Here is a 14,920-nt window from a genome sequence, read left to right as displayed (position 1 = left end):
ATATATATATAACACTGTGTAATGGTGGGCGCGAGTACAGTTACTGAATTCTTATTATTTTTTAAATGATACATGTTGCTTTGTTCTCTTCTGTTTGTTTGTGAGTTTTTCTTCCTTTGTTTACTCGTGCTCATTTTACTATTCTTTCGGCTGTTAAATAAGCACGTAAATGAGGTTTACTTTATTATTATTATTCACGTGGTAGCGTAGTTGATTGAGGCACTGTGCTACAAGCCGGATGGTCGCGGATTCCATTCCCGATGAGATCATTGGATTTTTCAACTGACCTAATCCTGTCAACCGCACTATGGTCCTGTGGTCGACTCAGCCACTAACGTAAACTAGTATTAGGAATTTTCCTGGCGGGAGGATTAAAGCGTGGCCGGAGCGTAAGGCTGAAAACCTGACGGCCATCTGTGAGCCGATTGTTTAGTAAATGTGGGAGCGTTGTCGTCTCACAACCTTATGGACCTCCACAGCCTGTTACAAGAGTAGCTTCATTTTCTTTTCTTTTATTTTATTATTATTATTATTATTATTATTATTATTATTATTATTATTTACGTATTATTGTAATTGGCTTTGCGGCTGTTGACTCGGCACATAAATAATAATAAAGAATTGAATTGAATTATTATAATTTGGACGTTGAGCTACAACATAAATAAGTAAAAATTAATTGGGTTATTGTTATTATTATTAACTTCTATGTGTATATGTACATGTATTGTCCTTTTTCGCCACATAATTGCATAACCATTGGAAATGTAAATATTTAATTTCTCTCGCCTTTTAAAGCTAACTTTAATTTTTCTTTGGATTATTATTAATTTATTTTCATTACATAGACTCAAATTTTGTATTTTGTTCTTCAGTTATTTTTGTGTATTTCTACATGCTCGTGCTAATTTTATAATTGGCCTCTGTGCTGTCAAATGGGCACGTAAATAAATAATAATAAATTATTATTATAATTATAGCACATACAATATTTTACAGCCTCCCTCAGTTAACGTGTTCATGTGATGGTCTAATATTAATGAAAATACTGTCCTGCTGTAATGTAAATACCACATTGCTACCGAGATATGTCTCTGAGGGTACGCTGTCCAACAAGCCAGTCTCTCTGCAAGTAAATACTCGGCATATATACAAACATTGTTTCGCTTCATGTTCTACATTAGGTGTAATCAGACTTGCTGTGCATCAGAGCTATATTTTTCCTTCAGAAGTTCAGGGTCCTTAAGCGAACGCGGTTTTTATGACACGTGTGTTTCAAGCAGCCTGATTTTTACATTATTTAATTTATGCAGTATGGGTTTACTAATGACTAATATGTTTTCCCACTAGCCGCACTAGCGGTTAAGTTGGAGGCGCGTGTGTCTACATCTGTTCTGTGTGGAGGAGAGATCCCGCAAATATGCAAGGGATGTTGCTGCTTGTCAACGCTGTACTGGGGTACAACAGTAGGCCATTTATCAACTTTACATTTGTGGATAATTAATGTTAGTATTTCTTCTTCATGTTTCAGAAATATTCTTGAGATATCTGTGGCCGAGAAATATCTACACGGGAACTATATTTTGCTGCGGAGTGATACGACGGTTTTGGGTGAGTAAAGAACCAATTGCCGGGCACGGTAACCGAGCGGTCTAAGGCGTGCACTGTCTTCGCTCGCTCGGAAGCCGGGATCGTAGGTTCGAATCCCACTCAGGGCATGGATGTTTAATTTGTGTGTGTGCGTTTTTCTGTGTTTGTGTACAGGTAGAGGCCTTGCGGCGAACTGATCACCCGCCCAAGGAGTCCTACCGAATGTGTAAGATCTAGAAAAACCGAAGTGAACGGAGAAGTTCATGGAGGTAGGCCTAGGCCCACTGGGGCTGTAGTGCCAAGGAATAAAAAGGAACCATTTATAGCAAGTCTGATGCGTTTCACTTAGAAACATAAATATAATATACACCTGTTTTATGGCTTCGTCTAGTCTTTCTGTGTACACATACGTATGTATGTGTATATTATATATATATATATATTGTTACATGGAAGATAGCCGCCGCAGAGTGCCGTTTAAAGTAGAGTAACTGTATTTCTGACACTGAGTAAGTGTGGATGAATTAGTTCAATAAATACTCGTTGAATCCGAAGGCTACGTGAAGTTTTTTGTCGCGTGACACAACACGTGACAATAAATTTATTGTAGCGTGTTGCCTATGTAACGTTGTTGTCTGTTTCCCAGGTAACCTACTTCTGAGAAGCCAGTTATCACGTGTCTTTTAGGTAACGCGACGAATAACTTCACGTAAGTCTTGGATTCAACGAAAATTTATTGAACACATTCTTTTACACAGATTAGTTCAATTATTATCACTCTCACTGCTTCTGAGGTTCCATTCACTCGCTCCAACTAACTCGGAGAATGCTAGACTCACACTCCACACACATGAGGCCTAGCACCTACGCTCATGCACTATTTCACGGCTAATGTTGTTAAAATCAGAACAGAAGTCATCACTAACTAGACAAATTCTTTGAATGGCACCAACATAAGAGCGCAATTTTTCCACTTTATCTACACTTGACGGAGATGTACACGTACGTTTCTGACTTCTGCTGGGAGTCCAGATGGGAGAGATGTCCAGGCTGTGTTGTCTGATTGGATGTGACGTAGACGGGTTCCTTATATCTATGTACGTCTAGTAACCCCATACTTTTTCGGCACTTACGCTAAGGTCGTGGTGAGGTACGTTGCTACGTTCGGTTAAGACCAACTTATGCTCCTCCGAACTTACATTGCAATTCAGAAGGAGGGTAATTGACTGGACGTGATATAAATTCTACCACTTAAAAATATATTGAAATATTTGTCTTATAGATGTACAAAATATAAACGTAAAGTTGCCGTTGTGCTTAATTAATTAAGCATCACGCCATAAAAACGTATAGGGGAGTGGAGGTATAGCTCCACCGTTCCTGACCTCGTCACTAGACGGAGGTGAGTGGTCAGCTACACACCACGGCAACTTTACCGCCAGGAAAATAGTCCCCGGTACCCATCGGATCCGTCGCCAGGCAACGATCGATGAAGCTATAGCAGAATTAGAAGACTTATTGTTTGCTTTAGTGAACTGTAGAATGTGTGAATTAGAGACAGCGCTATAGTGACTTGTAATTACGTTCTGTAAGTGATTACCAAACCAAAGCCCGTCTATAGTGACGCTCATATATCCTCCGCATGCCCTAGGCGTTCTCAGTGGTTTCTGGCTTCTGGCTTTGACGCCAAACCGCTGTATGCATTTCTCTTCTCCCCCCCTGCATACTTATGAATAAAAATCAGCCTTTAGGCGCTTATGATGTACATATTCGCAAACATGGAGGGCAAGCAAAAAATGTTTTTCATAATCACTGCTGAAAATGTATAAATTCCTCAAAATTTGGAAATAGAACTTCATGATCAAAACACTTTCTCATGCTATGTATATGACTATTCCCGGCCGGTAAAGTGGACGGGGCGTGAATCTAACCACTCACCGTCATCTAGATGCCTAGGTCAACAATGACAGAGCTGTAACTCCCTTCGCCAATGTCTTCATAGCGTGTTTCATAATTAATTAAAAAAAGGGACAAATTTACCCTACCTTTACCTACATTAAAAAGTAAGAAATATTTGTAAGTTAGCATTCTGTCTCGTTTTATCAACCTAGATTATTTATTTTGAATAAAAGAGGCTTATGATATCACCTTACTCTCTGTGTGTCCTCCATAATGTTTTGGGTTTCTATGCGGTTCGTGTCGAACCAAAGTAGAATAGACAGTTTTTCCCAGAACTTTTTTATTGCTAGTGGGGTGGGACTAAGTCCCTTGTACTGCGGCCATTTCTGGCCTATTGTACCAGCCCCAGATGAGAGGTGAGGGCGATTGTGGAGCAATTGGTGGAATGAAGATTGGCAGGGGAACCCGAAGTACTCGGAGAAATCCTGCCCCAGCGCCACTTTGTCCGCCACAAATCCCACTTGACCAGACCCGGGATCGAACCCGGGCCGCCGCGGTGGGAAGACAGCGACTAACCGCTTGAGCTATGGCGCGGCCTTCCCAGTTCTTACTGTTAATATTATATGACATCGCGCTGCTCTCTGTTTCGTCACGTGTTCTCTCATTATTTTGGCTTATGAGATCGCCTGTCTCCCGCATATCGTTGCTAGGCAACGGACCGTATGTGTGCTGTGCCCCGTAATTTTTTTCGCTTTCTATGCGGTCCATTTCATATTAAAAGAAGGTAGGCGATCTGTTCTTTCCAGAACTCCTAGTGAGCAGTCAGTCCTTTATTATTTGATAATTGAAATTTTTTTTCTATTGCGGAAACAGTGAAATCTCAGAAGCTGCTGATGTCGGTTGGTTAAATATACTGCAAGTGAAGAGAAACGTCTTTAACCTCGTGACAAGATTATGGAGACAAGTCTAAGAGTCTTCTTTGCCTTCGGCCAATTTGTCTTTGATCTTCTCTCCATCAATATTACGGTCTGAAGTAGAGAGATTTCTCTCCAGGAAAGTTTTAACTTTGAGTCATCAATTTTCCCCATTATTACTATCGCTCCATTTTGTTGCTGAGTCGTCACTGAACTGCCTAAGGCATTCAAGTCTCTCTGTCTTCCTTCCGAATAACAGCTTGACGAGTTTTAGTCCATTATCAACAGCCTCAGACAGTGAACTTTGCTGAGGTACCAACATGAAAGCAGAGTCACTATACATCGTGAAAACCAGTTTCAGATTCCTCCTGCGCATGCGTCAAACAGAGGTAAGGTTGCATGATGCGAAAGAGATTGTCAGAACCAATGAACTTAAATGAAATTCGCGACCAATGAACTGAAGAGTTGGGCGCTCACGTGATGGTCATGATCTCCTTGCTTGCTGGGTTCAACGTTGCATGAAGTGGAAAAGATGAAATGCCGGAACACACATGGGGCTCTAGGGACAAGAGTGGGCCAGAAGTTAGCTTAACACTTTCTGGCCGGTGTCATGTTTGTTTTCATTGGATGGGAAATGAAACAGCGATAGTTTATATTAAAACCTCATAGATATTGCGAAGTTTGCTTCTGGGTCTTGAAGCATGGACTTAACCCAGTTGGTCAGGCAGAGGTGACAGGTTGTTTATTGTCTGCCCCCCCCCAACGCTCCCACAATTTCATGCTATTAAATAGGAACTAAAAGTTCGTGACTGTGGTATATTAATAGATTTATTTACTTTGGCACATAACCCATTGTCCTTTTTAGCCCATTTTCTTAATTTGAAAAAAATAAGCGTATGCGATCTCTAAGCTGTCTGTGTATCTGTAAAATATCCACATTGGCTTACGAATGTCTGAACCAAACTGTATTAAACTCGATATATATATATATATATATATCATGATACCCGAGCCCAACCGAACTGTGTGCTTCATAAATTCCTGCAATCAGTCTGTATGTGTATCCCTCGCATAGTTGCTAGACAAAGGCTCCGTAAAGTATAACCCTCTTTCGTTGCTAGATAACGGCTCAGTAAACATGTTTCTGCAACAACGAATACATACAAAAATAGTAGAAATGCATACGTTTGTCTGTGGGTCTGTGTGCCTCCATGTCGTTGCTAGATAGCAACTCGCTGAGACGTCCCCTTGGCAACCAAGAATTGTTGGAGGCGTCGTTTTCTATGCGGTCCCTTTCGTATCAAAAGAAGGTAGGCGATTGGTTCTTCCCAGAACTTCTTCTTACAAACAAAATTTCGGGATCTAGACTCTGCCTTCGCCCTCAGGTGAAGTTTCGAAATATTTGTCTTAACTCTCGCAGACGATGTATGTTGTGCTTAGCTTGTATACCCTGTCTTGTGTTGGTGCTGATGTGTGGAGATTGCGCCCAACTCAATAGAGTTTTTACTTGAGGAAGCAGGCAGAATTCAGTCTCCGAAACTTTGTTTTAAAGTAAAAAGTAGGGCAATACATAATGTCCATAAAATTCGATAATTATATTTCATAATAGATTTAGTACAGAAAAGTCCCCATTGAAATCAAAGCGAAATTTAAAACATTGAAAAATTTTCTATATTTGATTTATTTATTTATTTATTATTGATTTAGTTGAATAAATTTAAACGCATAAGCTTATTTAGCTTCAAATGACAAGATGACGGTTAAGAATTAATTGGAAAGCATGTGAAAGCAGACGTTTCTGCCTTAGTTTAAGAGCATTTTTCCTGGAGAGATTGAAGAATTTCAACACAAAATCTTCAGTCAGGGTATTCAATCTCAGGGCAGGGGTTCGGACTTGGGACATCATATATTTTTTTTCCTTAGGTATAATTCTAAACTATGCCGTACATTTTTCCTCTGTTAAATTACTTACACGAAAGAACAAGACTTACAGTTCTGTGTTTTGTAACTCCCAGTTTATGAAGTTCAGTATTATCGCCACATCTACATGTTTTCGGGTTTTGAGCGTCTTGTTTTGTACTATAGAGAGACAGGTTACAAAAGATTCAGGACTCATTGAGACCTCGGTTATGCCTTGTGGTGTGTGGGGTATGCAGTTCAGTGGCCATGACACATATCAGACTGAATCGCATGTTTGATTCGAGTCTCCCACAGCAGCGACTATGTTCTAGGATGTGAAGTCGCTTAGTACGATGAAAGTGCCGACCTTCCGGAGGGTGAAATGGGAAGACAACCAAATAACGAGTGCAGGGGGCTCTGCGGCAGTGTGTAGTTCGGATTCTAGAAACACAACCAGTGACAAATTCTACGTCAAGAAAGTCAAACCATTTTTGAATAATTTGCAAGTTATTATCTAAGTACATCTTAGTTCATTTCATTGTACTGATTACATCCCGGGTCTGGTCAAGTGGGATTTGTGGTGGACAAAGTAGCGCTGGGGCAGGTTTTCTCCGAGTACTTCGGTTTCCCCTGCCAATCTTCATTCCACCAAATGCTTCACAATCACCCTCACCTATCATCTGAGGCTGGTACAATAGGCCAGAAGTGGCCGCAGTACAAGGGACTTAGTCCACCGCACTAGCAATAAAAAAAACTTGTTGCAAAAATAAGTTGGAGCTGCATTACTTTACACATATACGGATGATTTCAGGCTATGCCTCTGATAAATATTGGTTCTAACGGGGAAAAGGATGTGTTAAAGTTCTATTCTCCACACAGTATGAGAGAAAAGAGTGCTCATTCACAAATGCTTACGGACACAATCTAATTGCTTACGGCTCAAAGGAACACACTCCGTGAGTGAGACAACAGATTTTACTGATTGTTCCTTCTCTTAATAAATGGACAGAGAAAGAGGAATTGGTGATAAAGTACAATAGAGACTTCCTGCGGGGATTTTTAACTCTTTTTAGGATGACGTGGCTACAATGTTGCCATGATAGCTTTGTTGTGAGTTTCTAGCGCACATGCAACGTTGCAGAGTTACCGACAAACGTAACACGGTACGGTGATCTTCACTTGTTTATCGCGTCTGCGCGGAACGCGGATAAGCACGAAATTATTCCAGCCGCTCGAATGTAATTTGAAAATTAGAAGAGACGGTTCAGTGAAACCCATTATGGCTGCTACAGTTTCAGAACGCTTTCCTTCCTTTGTAGGGACGGGAGGCAGGCAAAAGGAAAGATTGATTCAATCACCGCTGCTGGAGTGCAAGTTCAATTCGCTGCACCTTTTAGATGCACGCGTTGCAAATCGAAGGGAGAAAGAACAGCATTGGTCATCCTTCCGGTGATTTTTTAGGACTCTCTCAGCTAGAGCAAGTGAAGCTAGTAAGGAAGGTGGTCTAGAAGTATACACAGAGAAAACTAAGTACAGTATGCGCATCTCGAACGCGCATGTTCGTTTGTCGACGGGGCATAGCTCCAGCCCTTACTCTGGTTTTCAATTGATCGATGTCTCTCACCTGCTTCTTATAAACAGTGTCTTTGACATAACCCCAGAGGAAAAAGTCCAGTGGTGTTATGTCAGGTGATCTTGGGGGCCAAGAAATTGGACCACCTAGTCCAATCCATGTTCCTGGAAAATATTTTTTCAAAGCATCACGAACTGTGGTGTTCCAATGACGTGGCGCACCGTCTTGTTGGAAAATGATTTCGGGCTGAAGCGCTTCAATTTGCGGGAATACAAAATTCTGCAACATGCCTAGGTAAATGACTGATATTACTGTCTCTTCCGCGAAAAAGAAAAGCCCAATGACTCGATCATGCATAAGAACACATCACACATTCACTTTTGGGGAGTCTCTTGCCATTTCGCGGTATTCATGAGGGTTCTCTGATCCCCAAATGTGTTCGTTACGGCGATTGACTCTTCCAGAAATGTGGACGCAAACTTCATCAGAGAACAATATGGTTGTAAGAAATCTTTCATCATCCTCTATTCTTCATAACATATCTGTTGCAAAATCCGTTCTCTTAGGCTTATCATGTGGTTCAATAGCTTGCACAAGTTGCATCTTATAAGCATACAGCCGTAATTTCTTCCGCAGAACCTCGTGTACTGTTGAAACTAGCACATTCAAAGATGTCCTGGGACTGCGTGCAAATGCTTCTCGGACATCTCAACATCATCATTGCTTGTGCTGGGACGTCCGGAAGTCTTCTTACTGAGGACACTTCCTGTTTCTAAAAATGTCTTTTTCCAGTCTATGATACTGTTTCTAGAATGTTTCTAGTAATGTGTTCTGAAGTTCCTCTGCGTTTGTGTCACCGATTTCGTTTCACAAAACCACACCACTGTTTGCGCTGTCTCTTGCGGACTCGCCATTTTCTCAACATTGAACACTGCACTGACAGCTATGAACACGTTCGTGACCTGTAAAGAGGAAAATAAGCTTTTGAGTTGATCTTTCCATCTTCGTTATTTCCCGAATTATTAAAGATCAAAATTGTCAGACCTTTTTTAGACAACCTGTATATATTTTTTTTCATCAACACTACTTATATCGTTAAATTGTTCAATTTATATTGGTTCTAAATTTTATTTTTCTCTTTTATGGCTACGTTTTGCTTCAATAATCCAGATTTTTTTAATCCGGATGACTTCTCCCCCCCCTTAATTCGGATTAGCGAGGGTTTACTTTACTGCCCGCTTATTCCTCTCCATTTCTATCCTTTCTTTACAAATCCTCTTCTTGCTTTCCATAAAATATTTAAAAAAACGCCTCCCCAGGCTCCCACCCGACATCCCCTCGCACTTTACATATTCAACTTTTTTCAACTCATGCACACAACTTCATACAGAGCACTTAATACAACTTTTGGGATTTGAATTCCTCATGAGCATGAAAAGTACAGTCTTCCGTAGTGTGTAGCTGTGTAGCCTTGTAGATGTTTACTGACGTTTCCAAGGGACCAAATGCTAACATAATCACAGTATACCCGCTGCTTGCTTTGTAGAGTTTTCGACTCTGAAGAAGGAAGGAGTACGTACCACCGAAACCATTGCTTCGTGTAGGTATCTGAAGGAAGCAAACAACCTTTGAATTCAGTCCAAAAGTATCCTTCTAATACTGAATTAGCCCGAAAATTAATCCAGATATGTTTAACACTGTTTCTTACATAAGAGGCCTGACCTTATTTTCGGGTTCGTAAGAGTAAATGCGAAAAGGGGGGTTACGAGTAGTTCTAATTGGTAACAATTGTGATACTGGTGAAAATGCCTGGAATTTTATTAAGGAATTACATTTTGAATTCATAGTTTCTCAGTGGTATAGTTTTTATTTCTTTGTCTTTCAACCCTCAGAATTAAATACTTATTCAATTTTATTAAATATTTTTTTCTCATTTGCTCTAGCGAAAAATATGGGGTTGCCTTATGTTCTGGCTTATATCGGATTTCTTTGTCTTATTTCTCATTATCTTGATCCTTTTCGCTATTCTTCTTTAACTGTTCTTACATAACGTGACAATACAGAGTGGCCGAGGAGTAAAGGTCAATATTATGGGAGGTCACAGTATCGGCCATTCTAAGCAGAAAAGTTTATATGTACATACGTCCCATTCCGAACGGTTTCCGAGGTACAGCTGTTTCACTGTACAGTTCCAAAACTGTTGACAAGAAAGAGATATTACGTACTGTTTCTAATACCGGTATTTACTGTTCAAGTGACAAAGTTGGTACAGTCTTATGATGTCTTATTACAGCTTGTCATGATGTGAGGGTCTGGCGTCTAGTTCTATGTGGATTGATGTACTTGATCTGTCCCTGGCCTAAATACCCCGGATCCTCTTCGTGTTGCTTATGGCTACATAGTCCCATGACAGAACTCCATACAGTAGAATGGGACGGATTAGAGATTTGTATAAATTAGTTTTTAACTTCCTGTTAAGTGTTTAGACATTTAAATATTGAGTATAGAGATATAAAGCTTTGCATTGCTTTATTTTCCTCAGTTTTAATGTGTGCTTTCCACGTGAAGCTCCTTTCATGGTATTACTGGGGTCTTGGACTTTTTCCATCTCCAGAATTTTAAATAATAGAGGACACGATGTATAGGAAACTGGATCTGTTCCTGTCTTCAGGTGAGAAAGGAAGGCACCTATTCAGTTGGGCCCCTTAGAAAGAGCTAATCTCAATCACTGCTCACTCTTAGCTCTTTCTAAGGGGCCCAACTGAGCAGGTGCCTTCCTTTCTCACGGATCCAAACAATAGCACAATGTAATAATATCATGCCAAAAGAAAGCAAATGAAACTGTACATGTACCCTAGGGCCCCAAATCTCGACGCCACAGTAAAGTTACACAAACAATAGCACTATGTATTACCCTGAATAATGAGTACAACTAATATTTAAGCCAGTAATTACAGTTAATAATGTTGCAGTTCATGCAGTATATATGCTTGAGTTTTATTCTTGAACACTATGATCAGGGATTTATTTTTTGACTAGTCCCATCCCTTGCGTCCGGTCAGGCTTCGTCATGGTGAATCAATTGTATTCTCTCATTCCACAGGCAAGTCATCCCCGCGTTGTTTTCATTCTGTTCTGTTTGAATTGTAGAATTTAACTTATCGTAAGGGTGAAATTGGATTTTCCATTCTCTTAATGTCAGACAGCCCACCTGCCAACAAAACACTCACCTCCGTTTATATCATTGTGCAAATATACGTGTGCGCTCCCACGTATTGTATTGCTTCGGAATCCTGATTTATTGTCTTCATTATACGCAGAATACTTCCCCGTGCAAGCCGTGGAACCATGTTACAAGGCGAGCTTCAACGTCCCCTCTCCCCTATCTAACTTATTTGATATGGGAATCTGAACCTTATGAACCTTATGAATATGAAATTGTCTCTCAACGGTTGTGAAAGTCTCTTGAGAACGGGTTCTGAGTAATCACTGCATCTTCTGCTCTACGAATCCCTCCTCTTTGTTCACATCATGTATACAGATAAGCTTCAACTTGAAGAATAAATTACATAGAAAAACATCTATTAGCTATAACTGTTCCATCGATATATAAAGCATAGTCTAGGCTAAGGATCTGATAGTAGGGAAGCAACCGGAAACAGGGGCAAAGTGTTCTTTTCTTTTTCACAACTTCGGATCCGACTCTGGGGTTCACCCATCTTCCAATTCATAGTACCGAGGGCTCTTTCCCAGGGTGAACGCAGCCGAGACTTGAAGCTCTCACCTCCGTCTGATGCCTGTACCAAAGTATGTGGAGCTGTAACTCACATACCACCATACATATTCATGAAATATCTTTATATGCAACTTGTGTAAGAGCCGTCTGAAACGGTATTGATAGTTCTTATTGTATAACACGTTAGTGTAGTTGGTTGAGGCACTATACTACAAGCCGGGAGGTCGCGAGTTGGATTTCCGATGAGGTCATTGGACTTTTAATCGACTTAATATTTCGAGCCGCACTATGGCTCTGAGGACCACTCAGCCTCTAATAGAAATTAATATCAGGAATGATCAGGAATCTTCCTGGGGTTAAAGGGCGGCAGGCGCGTAATGCTGACAACCTCACCGCCATCTATGAGTCAATTGTCTAGAAAATGTGGGAGCCTCGTCGTCTCACAACCCTATGGGCCTCCAAGGTCTGATACAAGGACAGCTTTAACTTTTTTAACTATGTAAGCATAACAATAATACCAGCAGATGGGGTTGTTGTCTAATTTCAACTGAAATTTTGCGACCATGATCCTAATGTAACATACTCTCTTACAAGAAGATGGGTCTGTAGTTTACAATTGCTGCTGGCCCTCGCCAGCATGGTCATTCTCAGTCCTAGTCCCGCGGGACTCATGACCAAATTTTACTGTCCCAGGTTCAAAACTTCCTCAACCTGGAGGGCTAGTTCCCCTATTTATATCCCCTCAGGAACAGTGCAGTCCAGTTATACCCCAGGCACTGAGTTCCTTTTTCGTCTCCTTCTAGGATTCGCAGGGCTGCTGTGGAGGTATTCTAACTCGCCTCCACGCGGGAATGTTGTGTAATTTTTACTGTCTGTCTCAGCAGGGATCACGTAGGAAACACCGTTCCTCTGTTAAAGTACATTTATCGCCAAGGTTATATGCTTGTTTGCGGATCCGTTGCTTTATAACGGCCGTTGTCTTGCTGTTTCTTTTCGCGGTCGCAAAGGGTCTATATGTCACAACATTTTTTATGTGAATAAGTGAAATATATTGTAACGTGTTTCGTTAATGAATACGCCGTAGAGATCGTTAATTGGTTTATTTAACAACCTACAAATCACGGCTACAATTAATTATAACAATATTGCGGGGTTTCACAATTTATAACACTATTCGCAAATAAAATAACGCTATTGTCAGTAGACTACACGTTTCACAGTACGGGAGCTCTACAAGTGTCCCTCTGTTACACACTCCCAATTAATTCTCAGTTACACACACGTCTGGTACTTCTTTCCGCGACGGCTGCTATATTTCAACTCGACTCGCAGGCTGCTGCCTTGAGAACTGTTGATAACACACTGGCTCTCGCTTGCTGCTCAGCCGGCTTTTATTCCGTTCGCTGTTACCTGTTGCCCGCGTCAACAGCGTCGTTGCGTGCCACGTCACAGTAGGAAGCGGTGCCGCGTCACAGTAGGAACCAGTGTCATGTCGTCGTCTTGCGTCACCGGGCGTTGCGCGTTACATCACCGTGGGGAGAGTGGCGGGGCGATGACTCGCCTATTACCATAGTAACGAGAGCGTTACGTTACCGCCACGTACCGCTGGGGAGGTGGGGGTCCTCCGTTGCGCAACATGTCACACTGCTCCCTCCTTAAGGCTGTTCGTCCCGAATAGCCTAACGGTGTATCCCCGTTCCTTTTCTTTGGGGGTTGTTCTTGCAGCATCTTCTTTTTGTCCTGCTACTCTTTCCCTTCTCCACGTTGCTCTGCTCTCCAACCGCTAAATCTTCCCTCTTTTTATGGTTGCTCGTCTCGAGCAGCTCCATGATAAGGCGCTAGCCGCGAGGTGTACAACGAACATCCTTGACCTAGGGGACTTCTGGATTCTGCATACCACATCATTTATCCGGGTCACTACTTTGTAAGGACCTTCCCATGATGCTTGTAGTTTCGGCGATTTCCCCTTTCTGCGGGTTGGGCGATAGAGCCAGACTCTGTCGCCTTCGTCGTAACCTGCGGAGTTGGCCAGTTTATCGTACCGAGTTTCCATCCGGTCACTGGCGAGCTTCAGGTGTTGCCGGGCATAATTGTGGATGTCGTGCAGATGATCCACCAAGCCTGCTGCATAATCGGTTGTGGGAAGTTCTTTGTCTGGGGGTACTCCAAAGAGCAGGTCGCAAGGTAGTCGTAGTTCTCGTCCGAACACTAGGCCAGCAGGGGTCAGGCCCGTTGTGTCGTGAGTGGATGCCCTGTAAGCTAGGAGAAAGAGGGGTAATCTCTCATCCCAGTCCCTCTGGTGGGATGCGACGACCTTCCGCAAGTGCTCCTCGATGGTCTTGACGTAGCGTTCCACCATTCCATTCGACTGTGGGTGCAGGGGTGTGGTGCGCGTCTTGCTCACTCCCAGGCGTTGCAAAACTTCTTTCAGTAGATGAGAGTCGAAGTTACGGCCTTGGTCACTGTGCAACTCTCAAGGTATGCCGAAGCGGCAGAAGAAGTTGGCAACCAGAACTTCCGCTATTGTAGAAGCCTCCTGATTCGGGATGGAGTACACTTCCGGCCACTTGGTGAAGTAGTCCATAGCGATCAGTAAGTATCGGTTTCCTTGGTAGCTTCGTGGGAAGGGCCCTGCGATATCAATGGCTATTCTCTCGAAGGGGGCTCCGACATTGTACTGGTGCATTTGCCCATGATTCCTGGTCCGCGGTCCCCGACTGGCTGCACGTGTGTCACACTGTCGACACCATTTCTCAATATCGGTCCTTGCTTGGAGCCAGTAGAATATTCATCCATAAATGTAACTTACTTTATGACATTTTGGAAAGTTTCGACTTTTTTCCAGAACATAACCTTAAAAGATGTCCTTACAGACCACTTGTGTAAATTCAATCGGGAGCTTTCATCCGAAACCAATATACCTATACAGCTGCTTAAGTTCGCATCTGAGTGAGATGTATTTGAATGAACTCTACCGGTATGTTTCTCCTGTCAAATTCTGGCGTCTTCAGTAACAAAATAAGGCGACCATTTCTGATGGATATGTACACGTATGTCTGACGCCATTAGCTAACTCGACAGTAGAACTTGCTTGAAACTGCGCCGAGAAGTGTTTCTTCACAGGAGGTGTATATTTATTTCGATTTAGGAGCAATAGAGTGGGGTTAACAGACGGACACTCTGCTCCGCTTTGCCCTCTTAGCCTGGAGAATGAGCAGCAGATGTATTATGTCTATCGAAATAAATCTCATATAATTATTTCCTCGAGAGAAAAATGTATAAATTGTATTGGCTATGTCGTTTGAAATT

General features: G+C 41.9%; 1 protein-coding gene across 2 annotated transcripts in view; it reads left to right on the top strand.

The window, feature by feature from the left end:
* LOC111865127 (GTP-binding protein Di-Ras1) overlaps positions 1 to 14,920 on the top strand; it is a 333,795-nt gene that overhangs the window by 175,262 nt on the left and 143,613 nt on the right. For both annotated transcript variants that reach the window (XM_023852892.2, XM_023852882.2), the window contains exon 3: positions 1,532 to 1,611. The gene's annotated coding sequence lies outside the window, so the exon portion shown is untranslated. The remainder of the gene's footprint in view (positions 1 to 1,531; positions 1,612 to 14,920) is intronic.

This window comes from Cryptotermes secundus, unplaced genomic scaffold (genome assembly GCF_002891405.2).
Source record: "Cryptotermes secundus unplaced genomic scaffold, Csec_1.0 scaffold719, whole genome shotgun sequence".
In the NCBI taxonomy this organism is placed as follows: domain Eukaryota; kingdom Metazoa; phylum Arthropoda; class Insecta; order Blattodea; family Kalotermitidae; genus Cryptotermes; species Cryptotermes secundus.
This window is presented reverse-complemented; position numbering and strand designations above follow the sequence as displayed.